This window comes from Cheilinus undulatus, linkage group 2 (assembly GCF_018320785.1).
Source record: "Cheilinus undulatus linkage group 2, ASM1832078v1, whole genome shotgun sequence".
NCBI lineage: Eukaryota > Metazoa > Chordata > Actinopteri > Labriformes > Labridae > Cheilinus > Cheilinus undulatus.
Genome location: NC_054866.1, coordinates 28795464 through 28808099, shown reverse-complemented (window position 1 = coordinate 28808099; position 12636 = coordinate 28795464).

The following is a 12636-nucleotide window of genomic DNA, read 5'->3' as shown; positions in this document are numbered from 1 at the left end:
GAATAAAGTACAGTAAAGTAGAATTATATTATATTATATTATATTATATTATATTATATTATGTTAAATTATATTATACAACGCACCTTAACTTCTAACTCACACGTTTTTTTCTATTATTCCATAAATATTTATAAATGATATCAGTATAGCCTACATACTACAATACCAAACTGCCCTGTTTATTTGTATATCTTTGTTTTATCTATGCTTACTGCTCTATACTGCACACATAACAGCCCATTCTTATTGGACTATTATTGCAAACCTCATGTTTATGTCATACACCTGCTCTGTATATAGTTGGCTGCAAATAAATGTACCTTATCACTTTACACAAACACGTGCTACTTTGATTTATATTGTCTGCACAGAATGTCAATTGTATATACCTCCTGTCCTTTTTGTTTAAATTTATTTAGTTTTTATTTATGTTGCTTATTCTTACTCAGATTCTATCGTATCGTATTGTATCGTATTGTATCGTATCTTATCGTATCTTTCTGCTAACAAGTTTTTCCCTCATGAGATACCTTGGCATTTAAAAAAAGGTTTGATGTGTTTTGATCTACAGTACTATCTGCATCTTCCAGTAAAGTGACCAACTACACTCTATTATGGGGACATTTTTCAATGTGTTTCATGCTCAGTGATATTCTTTTTTAGATGAGGTTTTAGGAGCTCTTTGTTCAAAACAGTTGTAGGTTATGTTTCACATAACATGACCATGAATCATATGCATAGAGATCAGAACTACACTGTTCTTAAACATGACCCCCCCCCCCTCCATAACAGCCTCCACTTTTACTGTTTTTGTGCTTACACTGATGCCAGCTGAAGTAAGGAACTCCTCAGCTGTGGAATCAGCAGAGTGTTGGTGACTTTTGCAAACCTTGTGCCTTAGAAGTCATTTACCCCACTCTGTGATTTTACATGGTCTCCTACTTCGTGGCTGAATTCCTGTTGTTCCTAAATGCTTCCACTTTCTAATTATATCACTTGAAGTTGGCTGTGGAGTATCCAGCAGGGATGAAATTTCACAAACCGTCTTACTGCAAAGGAGGCATCCACCACAGTACCATGCTTGAAGTCACTGAACTCTTCAGAGCTCTTCTATTTTGTATCACAAATGTTTGCAATTAGAGATTGCATGACTATGTGCTTGATTTTGTACACCTGAGGTATAGGATCTGATTGAAAGAGTTGGATTCAATAATTAAGAGGTGCGGCCAAATACTTTTGTCCATATAGTATATGTTCTGAGGATCCTGTTTTCATGGTCACCATCACCATAAATGCCAGGCAAAAACTGTTTTTGCAGGTAAGATTTCAAAAGACCAGTCGATTAAGATCAATAAAACAATTTCCCCATATCCAGTTATTAGACAATTAACCCTTCTCTACCAGAGAAGTGTAACTTTTGTAATTATTTAGAGTCCAGTCTTAACAACTTATTCATGTTCATGGGTAAAGAAACAGCAAAATGATAACAAACCTCGATACTCATGAAAACAAGATCACCAGGATACTATTCTGCATGTAAACAGACTCTGTGTTGGTGAGAAATCAAGAAAAAAAACTGCCTACACTAGGCCAAAAGAAACCTTGATCCTATTACTGTCATGTTACAGGGATTCAGTGTTCTCAGCTCATGTGAACATTACATCCAGAAAACAATCAAAACCAGAGCAAGAATCATTACAGACACACTTGTAATGGCATCTGACAATGAAACAAGCATCCCAGCCAGCCATTATCTTTTTTTTTTTTTTTCTTATTTCCAGCTTTGCTTCTCCCTCTGTAAAACCCTTCATGGAAAAGGCTGGTACAGTTATAAGGAAGATATTAAATCAGTACCCTGGCAAGCCACAACAGAATTCAAATGACTACAGACAGCTTGAAAAAAACATCCTACATTAATGTTGTTTAAAATTCTTTTGGCAGTCCAAAAACTACAAAAAGTCTTAATTTTCCAACATAAATACATATGTTGAACATTATACATTTTCAGAGGTCTGCATTTGAACCAACTGAATTAAAAGAGAGGTCAAATTTAAGACAGCTGAAGAGAGTATAAGGATATAAGAACATATTAAAAATAGTTTTCAATGGCTTTCTTGCTATACAGATTTTTTTTTTGTGTTATTGTTTTGGTATAGTAAAATGAAATAAATTAAAAAGCTAAATATTAATACATTTTACTTTTAATATTACATTATATATAATCAATAGATGTACAAAGATTATCAATCAAACAATAACAGCAATGGTGTAACCTCAAATGCAAATAATGTCAAATAATATCAAAACTATAAAAGCTTTTTACAAGCAATGTTTGGCTGGGTTTCGAACTTCACTGAAAAGTAGGATTTTCCTTCACTTTGAGAAAAGATATGGCAAAAAAAAAACAAAAAAACAAAAAACTTCTGTTATAATATTTACATTCAATAGACTTTGACATGCTGGTCAATTTTTCCCAAATGCATCTACACTGGCTGAACAGTTGGGGGCACTACTGTTTAATCCATCGTTATAAACAACAATTTAAGTGCATCTACTATAAGAAATCAAAGTGCATGGACCATAGATAAAGACCATTAAGAAGGGCCTGCGCAAATCCTGATGAAAACTGTAAAATGACCTTTTGCAGCAAATGTATTCAATGTGAGAAGCAGCAGGTTGAAATGCATTTGCACAGTTCATTCATCTCCAATTAAGCCTGCAGCTGGATTATGTTATGAGTATCATCATTTTACAGGCACAACTCCTTTAACACCATTCTCCACTGCATCAGGTTGGCATGGTTTGCATAAGGCTTGTACAAAAAGACAGGATGAGATGCCAGTGCTTTTGTTTTATTTTCTGTGGATGAAAAGGGTCCTGGATAAACAGAATTTTTGTGTGTTGGCATTAAGGAAGAGCCTGTCAGAACTGTAGGATCTCATTGCTCAGAGATGATGGAGAAGCTGATGGGTTTGCAGCCATGGAGGAATTCAGTACCAGTTGTGATTGATTTATACTCTGACAGAGCGACTGTGAAGCTAACGGGGACCATATTGCTAAAGCCTGCTTGGCTTTGGAGAAAGACTACTTACCACCAAAAGAATTCAGCAAATATGGGGGGATTTGTTTTAGGTTCAAAAACATGAATCATAAGGGAGTGATTTCCCGGTGAAACATTTTTGAATAACAATAGAAAAAATGCAGAGATGTCTGAGAATTTAAATTATGACGGAATCTACTGAAATTTGTCTCCTTTTTTTTAAAGAAATGAATCAAGAAGGTGGATTTTTCTAAGAAAATGTTTGCTTAATTTTGACCTTCATTTACTTGATGTTTTTCCAGTTTCCAACATTGCAGTATGTTAAAATGATGAATGTGAATGGAACAGATTTGACTTTTTTGCTATTGTTACCTCTGATGAAGTTCATTTTGATGTTGACTATAGCCTTTTATGAAGGGGAATTTTCACCATTTAAGGAGTTGATATGAGGGAGGTCTCATCACAAATTTGAGGGCTCTTTGATACTGTATGAAACCAGTATTCTTGCATCAGCTGCAGGAAATCTTACTATTAGCAATTGTTAAATGGAGTTGTGTATTGCTCATAGTTTTGCTATTTTTCTGTGATTTCATGAAGGAATGAAGCATTTCATGCATTTGGTTACACCAGGGATACACCAGGGCTCCTTCTGAGGACTAACTTTTTTACTGTTGTTTTTCTTCACACATACACTCTAACGCTCACCATTAATAAGGAATATATTTCTGGACCTCTGACGGTTTTCTCACATCAAATATCTTCCTCCCATATATTAAGTTGCCAATTTATGTGGTACATTTAGCTAAAACACTACAGTATTATACTAAGACCTTCAAATCATCCCATCTTCATGAATCAACATCTCTTTTTATGCATTTGTGCCATCTGTAACATGTTAGTAGTTCCTCTGCACGAACCAGTCTGTGAACACTGGGTCTCAGTGTTGCTCCGAAATATTTTCTTCAAGCTTTGCATGAACACTCACCCTGGCTTGAGGATGAACAGATTAAAATTTGGGGGTCAAACATCAGGAGTCAAGGTCATTGGGCCTAGTATCCATCCCATGCTTGAGAATATAATATCTCACACAGTCACAAACTGAACACAGTACTGAGACACAAAGTCAAGGCCATTGTGTCCTGAAATCTAATGAGCACAATATTTTATTTAATATAGCATTTTGAGGCTTTTTCAAATCTGGAAACAACCTACGGTACATTTGGACTGGAGGTTAACTGAGAGTTCAAAGGTCACCTTGCATATTGTGATGTTGTAGTGAAGTTTTACCATATTGTAGCTTCTTAGAAGCCATTTCCCTTTGACCCACCACAGCAGTTTCACTGACCCTGCAGAGGCATATAACCCCTAGGCAGTAGTTTTGGATATATTTTTCCACAAAACTAAACTTACACGACATGGACAAAAGTATTTGGTCACACCTGTTAATTATTGAATCCAGGTCTTTCGATCAGACCGTATACCTCAGGTGTATAAAATTGAGCACCTAATCGAGCAATCTCCAATTGCAAACATTTGTGATACAAAATGGTTCGTTCTGAAGAAGTCAGTGGCTTCAAGCATGGCACTGTGATGGATGCCACCTTTGCAATAAGATGGTTTGTAAAATGTCATCCCTGCTGAATGTTCCACAGTCAACTGTAAGTGATATAATTAGAAAGTGGAAGCTTTTAGGAACAACATCAACTCATCCACAAAGTAGAACAGCATGTAAAATCACAGAGTGAGGTCAATGACTTCTAAGGCATATGGTTTGCAAAAGTCACCAACACTCTGCTGATTCCATCACTGAAAAGTTTTGTACTTCCACTGGCATTAAAGGGATATTTCAGGATTTTTAAAGTTGGGTAGTATGAGGTACTTGGCTATAGTAGTGGCATTAGCCTCCAGTGATTTCTATGAAATTTGATCCTGTGATTATTACAAGCTGAGAGAGATCCACAACATAATGGTTGTAGATGGAAATGTTTTATCCTTGTAGTTTAATGAGATTTGCAGAAAATGGGCCAAGAAAATATGTTGGCTCGCCTGTACCCTGCCGAAAATGTACAAAGCACTTCATTTCTCCCAAAATACCCCTCTGTATCAGGCTCTAATCTATGATTCACCTTTAGCCATTTTGTCTCCTTCCCCAGCACATTGATATCCTCTGATCAGCTGTGTGGGTCTGTGGGCCTGGGTCTGAAAGTTTTGAGCAGGAGAGATCCCTAGCATGGGTTTGCATTTTCCACACCTACACCGACAGGTAACTCGGCATCTCTCCTGCTCTAAACTTTCAAATGAAGTTTCTCTGCTCTCTCTTTCAGCCCGCTGACTCTCCATCTGTATAAGATTTTCTTTGGTGTACTTTGGTTCATACAAATATCCTCTCATATCCAAAAAAAGAGCATATCATTATCTCTCAAGTCAAAATCGCTCATATTATCTTTGTTTTAGCTTGGTGTGGTGTTATTATTCCTGTAGAGCCTGCAGACCAACACAGCTGGTCAGAGGATGACAGTGTGTGGCAGAAGCAGACAAAATGCTAAAAGCTGCATTGTAAATAAACGCTTGACACAGAGGGTTTTTTTTTGAGAGAAATAAATTGCTTTGTATGTTTTTTACACAGCGTACAGGCGAGCCAACATATATTCTAAGCCAATTTTCACGTAGAACTCGTTAAACTACGCAGATAAGACGTTCCCATCTATAACCATTATGCCGTGGATCTCTCTGAGCTCGTAATAACCACAGGATCAACTTTAACAGAAATCACTGGAGGCTAATGCCACTACTATAGCCAAGTACCTCATATGACGCAACTTCAAAAATCCTGAAATATCTCTTTAATGTAAGTACAAAAACTGCAAAAGGAGCTACATGGTTTTCCTCGGCCGAGCAGCTACATGCAAGCCCCACATCACCAAGTCCAATGCACAGTGTGAGATGGAGTGGTGTTAAACACACCGACATTGGACTGTTGAGTAGAGGAAATGTGTTCTGTGGTGTGACGGATCACGCTTCTCTTTTTGACAGTCAGATGGGCGAGTTTGGGTTTGGTAGATTTGGAGAACATTACCTGCCTGATTGCACTGTGCCAACTGTGAAGTTTAGTGGAGGAGGGATAATGGTATGAGGCTGTTTTTCAAGGGTTGGGGCTAGGCCCCTCCAGTCCCAAAACCTTCTGGACAATGCTATGCTTCCAACTTTGTGGCAGCAGTTTGGAGAAGGCCCTTCTCCATTCCAACATCACTGTGTCCCAGTGCACAAAGCAAGCACTATAAAGACATGGTTTGACAAATTCTATGTGGAAGAATGTGACTGGCCTGCACAGAGCCCTGACCTTAACCCCATCAAGCAGCTTTGGGATGAACTGGAATGAAGATTGCGAGCCAGGCCTTCTTGTCCGACATCAGTACCTGACCTCATAAATGCTCTACAGAATGAATGAGCAAAATTCCTACAAAACACTCAAAAATCTCTTGAAAAACCTTCCAAGTATTTTGGAGGCTGTTACAGCTACAAAAAGGGGACCAACTCCATATTAGAGTACAAGTTTTTGAATACAGTGTCATTTCAATCCCTGTTGGTGTAATGGCCAGGTAGCTGAACACCTTTGTCCACATAGTGTAAATCACTAATGTGATTTAAAGCAGAACTGTTTATATGGAGACTCAGTGCTGGTTTGACTATATGTGACTTTTATATATTCTTGTCTAATTAATCTTAAAAAGTGAAGCATGAAAGTTTATTCCTAACTAGGAGCCTTTTATTAGACAAAAATATACTTAACTCAATGTCCTGCTTACTGCTGCACAGTAGCAGCAATGTAAACTGTATGGCATGTCTCAAAAGCTCAAGAAAACAAGTTTATGATGAGTAAGATTTTTCTTTTGAAACAGCCAAGAATAATTCTTCCTCTGCACAGTTATCTGCCCTGCCTCTGTTTGGGTTGCCATACTTTTTATTTATTATGACAGTAAATTTATTTTTGCATTAAATCCTTTGACCCTGCAACATCCTGCTTGGAGGCTGGAAAGTACACAGGATTTCAAATGTTTCATTTTCTTCAAAACATGTAAACATCTCCCCATGTTGGAATTAGGATTTTTTTTCTCAATCATGTGGCTTGTGTACTTTTAAACAGTACTTTGTTAAGACTTCATTTTAATGGTGCACGATCATGCTGGTACTGGTTTTGGTACTTCCCTGCAGCTCTATAATCATCATAATGCAATCAGCTTTTTTATTTTGGATTCAATGAGTTCCTCTAAACCGAGGCCTCAAGAACAACAGCTGTGAAAACAGCTGATATGAATCCTTCACTAATGCACCAGAAAACCATGGATGCCATTTATCAGAGAGTTTAGAAATATTAAAAAGTGATCTTTGCTTAGCTCTCTTAAACCCACATGTCTAAATCCTTCACCACAGCCTCTTGTATACAAGATGTCCTGGGTGGATCTACAGCAAATTAAATATCTCTAAGCCAAATTATCAAACCGGCTGTCTTCTCCATTTCCCTCTCCCTTCTTATATTATCTTTGGCTTCATAACGAACATGCTTGCTGTTAAAAGCTCTCCAAGAAATGTTCATGGACTTGTGAGAAAATACTTCAGACATTTGGTTTACAGTCTTCACTTCTTATCTTGTCTGGGCACTGCAGTGAGTGAATCAAGCACCGCTGCACACAGTGGCATTCAAACATTTAAAATGTCCGATGTAAGCTTATTAACATCATGGAAAATGTCTGTGTTTTTATTTAAATGTTTGAAATAGATAAGAAAACGACAGCTGCCAAGAATTACCAATGCTCTGGAGGGATATATTGATTGTTGATGGACCTGAGACTCAGACTTTACAAAAACATGGACAGGCAACTCATATATTCAGGGGTGTGTGTTTAAGTGTCTGTAATTTGTGAGAAACGCTGCATACTTAGAAAAGAATAAAATGTTATTAATAGAGGTAATGGGATTGTTGACATCCATAGGTGCTTCACAACATCAAAAATGTCACTGCACATTTTCAAAATGCCAAAATGTATAGTGATGGTTGGTCTACTCAAGGTTCCCTCCTAAAGGGGGGTTTCCCTTACGCTGTGACTGTGCTAATACTGACCAGTGCTGAGCTCGTGGTGGAATAATGCTGGGATTTTGGGTTATTATCAGTAACACACTCCCCTCCAAAAATATTCTAACAGTGAGGCCAATTCCTTTATTTTTGCTGTAGACTGAAAACATGTGGGTTTGACATCAAAAGATGGATATGAGACAAGAGATCAACACTTCAGCTTTCATTTCCAGGTATTTACATCTGGATTGGATACACAATTTTGAAGATAGCATTATTCATAATGGAACACCAGATTTTAAGGTGAGCAAAAGTATTGGAACAGATAGACTTTAAATAGATTAAAGTAAATGAGATTTAATATTTACTAGCAAATCATTTACTTGCAGTAACAGCATCAAGCCTGTGACCCACTGAAATCCCCAAACTTTCACATTCTTCTTTTGTGATGCTTTTCCAGTCTTTCAGTGCAGCCTCTTTCAGTTGTTGTTTGTTTTGGAGGGTTACTCCCTTCAGCCTCTTCTTTAGCAGGTAAAATGCATACTCTATAGGGTTCAAGTCTGGAGATTGGCCAGTCTAAAACTTTCCACTTGTTGCCCCTGATGAACTCCTTTGTTGTATTGGCAGTGTGTTTTGGGTCATTATCTTGCTGCATGATGAAGGACCTCCCAATCAGTTTGGTTGCATCTTTCTTTAAATTGGCAGACAAAATGTTTCCGAAGACTTCTGAGTTCATTCAAACTCAGAACTTTACAGAAAAAATAGAAGAATTAGCCTCACTGTTCAACTCCTTTGGAGGGATATATAACAGTTTGGTCTAGACCTGCCTTCTTTGTAAATGGTCTTGAGACAGTATTTGTTATGATTTCATGCTACATAAATAAAGATTGATTAAAATTTCAAAGACTGATGCAGAGGAGCTAAATTTGATAATGTTAAATAAAATGTTAAATGTTTTAACCTGTATCCATGATATGAGGAAATGAATTAAAAAGCAGAGTTCTCATTATGCTCAAAGACAGTAAATTCAAATTGTACCCAACTGGTGTAAATGTTCTCCTTCCAATTTCTAAAATTACACAGCATTGTTAAAAGGCCCGGTTCAGTTGTGCTGATTTGAAATTTGCACCCATTGCAAGTGATGTCATGTCTTCCTCCTTCATGTCTGACCCATGTTTGTGTCCTTATTTTGGTACGCTTTGACACAGATTCCCAGCAGCATTTTTCAGCTGCTGTGTTACTGCTCTGTTGGCCAGCTAAATGAATTCCCACACTAAATTAAACATGTTTTCACAGCATAACAATTCACTGAGGGACCAATTATATAACTTAATAAATGAGGAAAGAGTCATTCATTAGAGGGGATGACACACGTGACAACATGGACTAAGCACACTGGGCAAGTCTAATAGAAATATTGTTACACGGTGTGAAGTTATAAAGAGACGGAAAATTAGATAAATGGCTTATGATGTTGGAAGCTACTCTTCTATGCTTAATTGCCATTTACAGTGTGAACAATTCATGTATTCACTTTGCTGCTGCTTAATTTTACCACTCATTTTTTATAAGATTTATAGGGAATATATCATCTTGGTCATTATGATGTAAGAGTACAGATTAGGTGTGACTTTTCTCTTTGACAGTGGAGTCTTCCCTGTCTGGATGGTCTAAGCTTGATTATAGTGTCTGGCTTATGTGACATTTTCACCTTAAATGGTCCCCTGATCAGCCTTTGAAAATGTTTTTTCTTGAGTCTTGGGAAATAAAGAAACCTGGCCTTCTTAACTTTTGTATTCATTGATGTTGGATTCTTTCTATCCTTTCCATCTTAGCTGCTGCATGATTGCACTCCTTCTCAATGCAGTTACACTTACATGCAAGGTCAGGGGTGAGAATGAAAAATTAAGAGGCTGGTGCTCAAGGCCAAAAATAAGATTTTTGAGAGGGCGGGAGCAGCTTTTTGGAGCCAGGTCTTCTTTCACCTATGTGATATTTGTCTGGAAGCAATTTAGCCTTTTACATCACCTCATTAGACACACACAAAGGTATCTGCAGATTATACTTGTGTTTTTTCTCATCACAACCCAAATGTGTTCCCTTTACAAAAGGCAAAAAGAGCTAGGCTGTCTTCCCTCTTCTCATAAGTGGGCATGTATGAGAAAACTCTTGAGATTTGATGGATGAATGGTAGGCCTGCATAATTTCCCTCTTTGTCCTGATCAAACATGCTGGTATTTCAAACCACATGTTTTCTCATGATTTTTTCAGTATGAAGAGACATTTTGCCATAAATGAATCAATCATTATATCATCCGGTCCATTGCAGTTGGAACAACTGAACCAGTATCTGCTTAGGCATATTTTAATGGTGTTCGATATAAAGGCATGCAAAGGCCTTTTATTCGTGATTATGAATGGACAATATCCAGGGGTGTAGCACAGAATTCTGGGCCTTAAACTCAGGCATCCTCAGTGGGCCCCTCCTTGAGCCAAGGCTACACGTGTCTTTGTGGGCCCTTCTCACGTTAGGGCCATGTGTACTCAATTCCCCTATTCCTCTAAGTCCTGTACTCTTAAATATGATAAACTACACCTAAAGCTTTCAAAAGCTCCATGCTTCCATATTTCCTCATATCTGTATTGTTTTCATTATTTCCTATGTTACTCTTTGGGGTTAAACTGGGCTGAGGGCTTTTACTTTACAACTGCAATGATATAATAAACCTTTGGCAGAAGGTTCTTTATGAAACAAAAACACAAACTTTGTAATACATATGGGCTTCAGAACAGGTGATACTGATGCTCTTTTGATAATTTAAACTTACTTCTTATTGCCACTTCTACTGTGAACATTTAATTTGAAATATCTTTTATTGTTTTTTATGCTATGTCTTCAAGGGGATAAGATAATAACTTTTTACAGATGAGCTGCATATGCTTATTGTTAATGGGGTAGCATCTCACAACTACCATCCTGGAGCACAGGAAAATAGGAAGATACATTTTGAACATGTCACTCCTCAAACAGTGTATTTACCAGAGAGAACAATGAGTGGATGTCTTTCCCTCATGCTCTCATAGTGGTTATATGTATTGATTTTAAAAAAGAAGAAGAAACATTAGGCAAATACACTTAGGTAACTGTAAATATACCTGGATCACCCACACAAATATGGTCTATGGCTATGTTCACACTGCAGTTAAAATCGATCCAAATCTTGTTTTTTGCTCATAAGTGACTTACATCTGATTTTTTTTGACCATGTGAACAGTACAAGCCACATTAAATCTCCTCTTTTCATATCAGACTCAGGCCCCTTTATTTGTGGTACTAAATCAGATACATATCTGATCCTTGGGAACTGATCTGCAGTGTGAAAAGCCAAACAAATAATCATATCAGAATAAAAGAACAGAACTGAGCACAAAGGCATGCAGTGTAAACATATTCCTATTGCATTCCAGAGCCTTAGCAAAAACAGCTTTAATATTTTAGACAAACACTGAAGAAAAAAATTAAATTCTGGTATTACTCAGTAAAAATAAATATGATGGCTTAACATAAAATAGTTAGAAATTTTCACAGCTTCTCTGAGATGAGGGCTCCAACTTGATGCTTCATATTGCCATTTAGCTGACATAACATGCTCATAACTAACAATCTCAAGTTTGTAATTTTTTTTTTTTTACCAATAGAAATACAGCGTTTAACACATTTATTAGATCACCCTAATCCTAACCAAAGTAAGGTTTATGCCACAGCTGCCCTAAATTAACAGCATTGGTAATCACCAAAATTATCTTTTATGTTTCTGCAATGGTTAATACACCAATATGTAGAAGCTCTTTAACCCAAATGATATTTTTAATGCTAAAATATAATTATTATTGTTATCCATGAATTTTCAAATTTACTGATTTACAAAAAAACTGAAAAAAATAGTAAAGCACATTAATATTTCTTGATTCCTATGTCAAATTATAGTTATTTGACTGGGCTTCTCTGACTTCTCAGAGAGTGAGCCGGCTCAAATTTAGGTAAATTCAGTTTGAAATTCCTCATTCCTGTTCAAAATGGTAAAACGTGGAGAGCTGACTGAAAATGAAAGAGTCCGCATTAAAGCACATCATGATGCTGGATGGTCTCTGAGACTATGACAGGTGGTCTAATAAATTTGTTAAGCACTGTATTTATTTTAGTTGAGTCCAGAAATGTTGACTTAACTTAAATCTTTACATGCACTTGATATGTATCTTTCATAATTTAAGAAACTCAGTATAATGTGCTCTGTCAACAAGTAAAGCTATCAAAAGTGAACCCAATAAATCATAATTTTGTTCACTCCACATGAATTAAGTTTGATTTTTTACAGTGTAGAGGATGACACCGTGGGGTGTCACCCAAAAAGAAAGGCATTACTTCCGGCTGCCATTGTGATTAAACGTTTGAACTTGTGCTGATGACATTAGCTATCTTTAAAGTGGCCACTTTGACAGAAAAGAAGTTTTGGACAGTCTC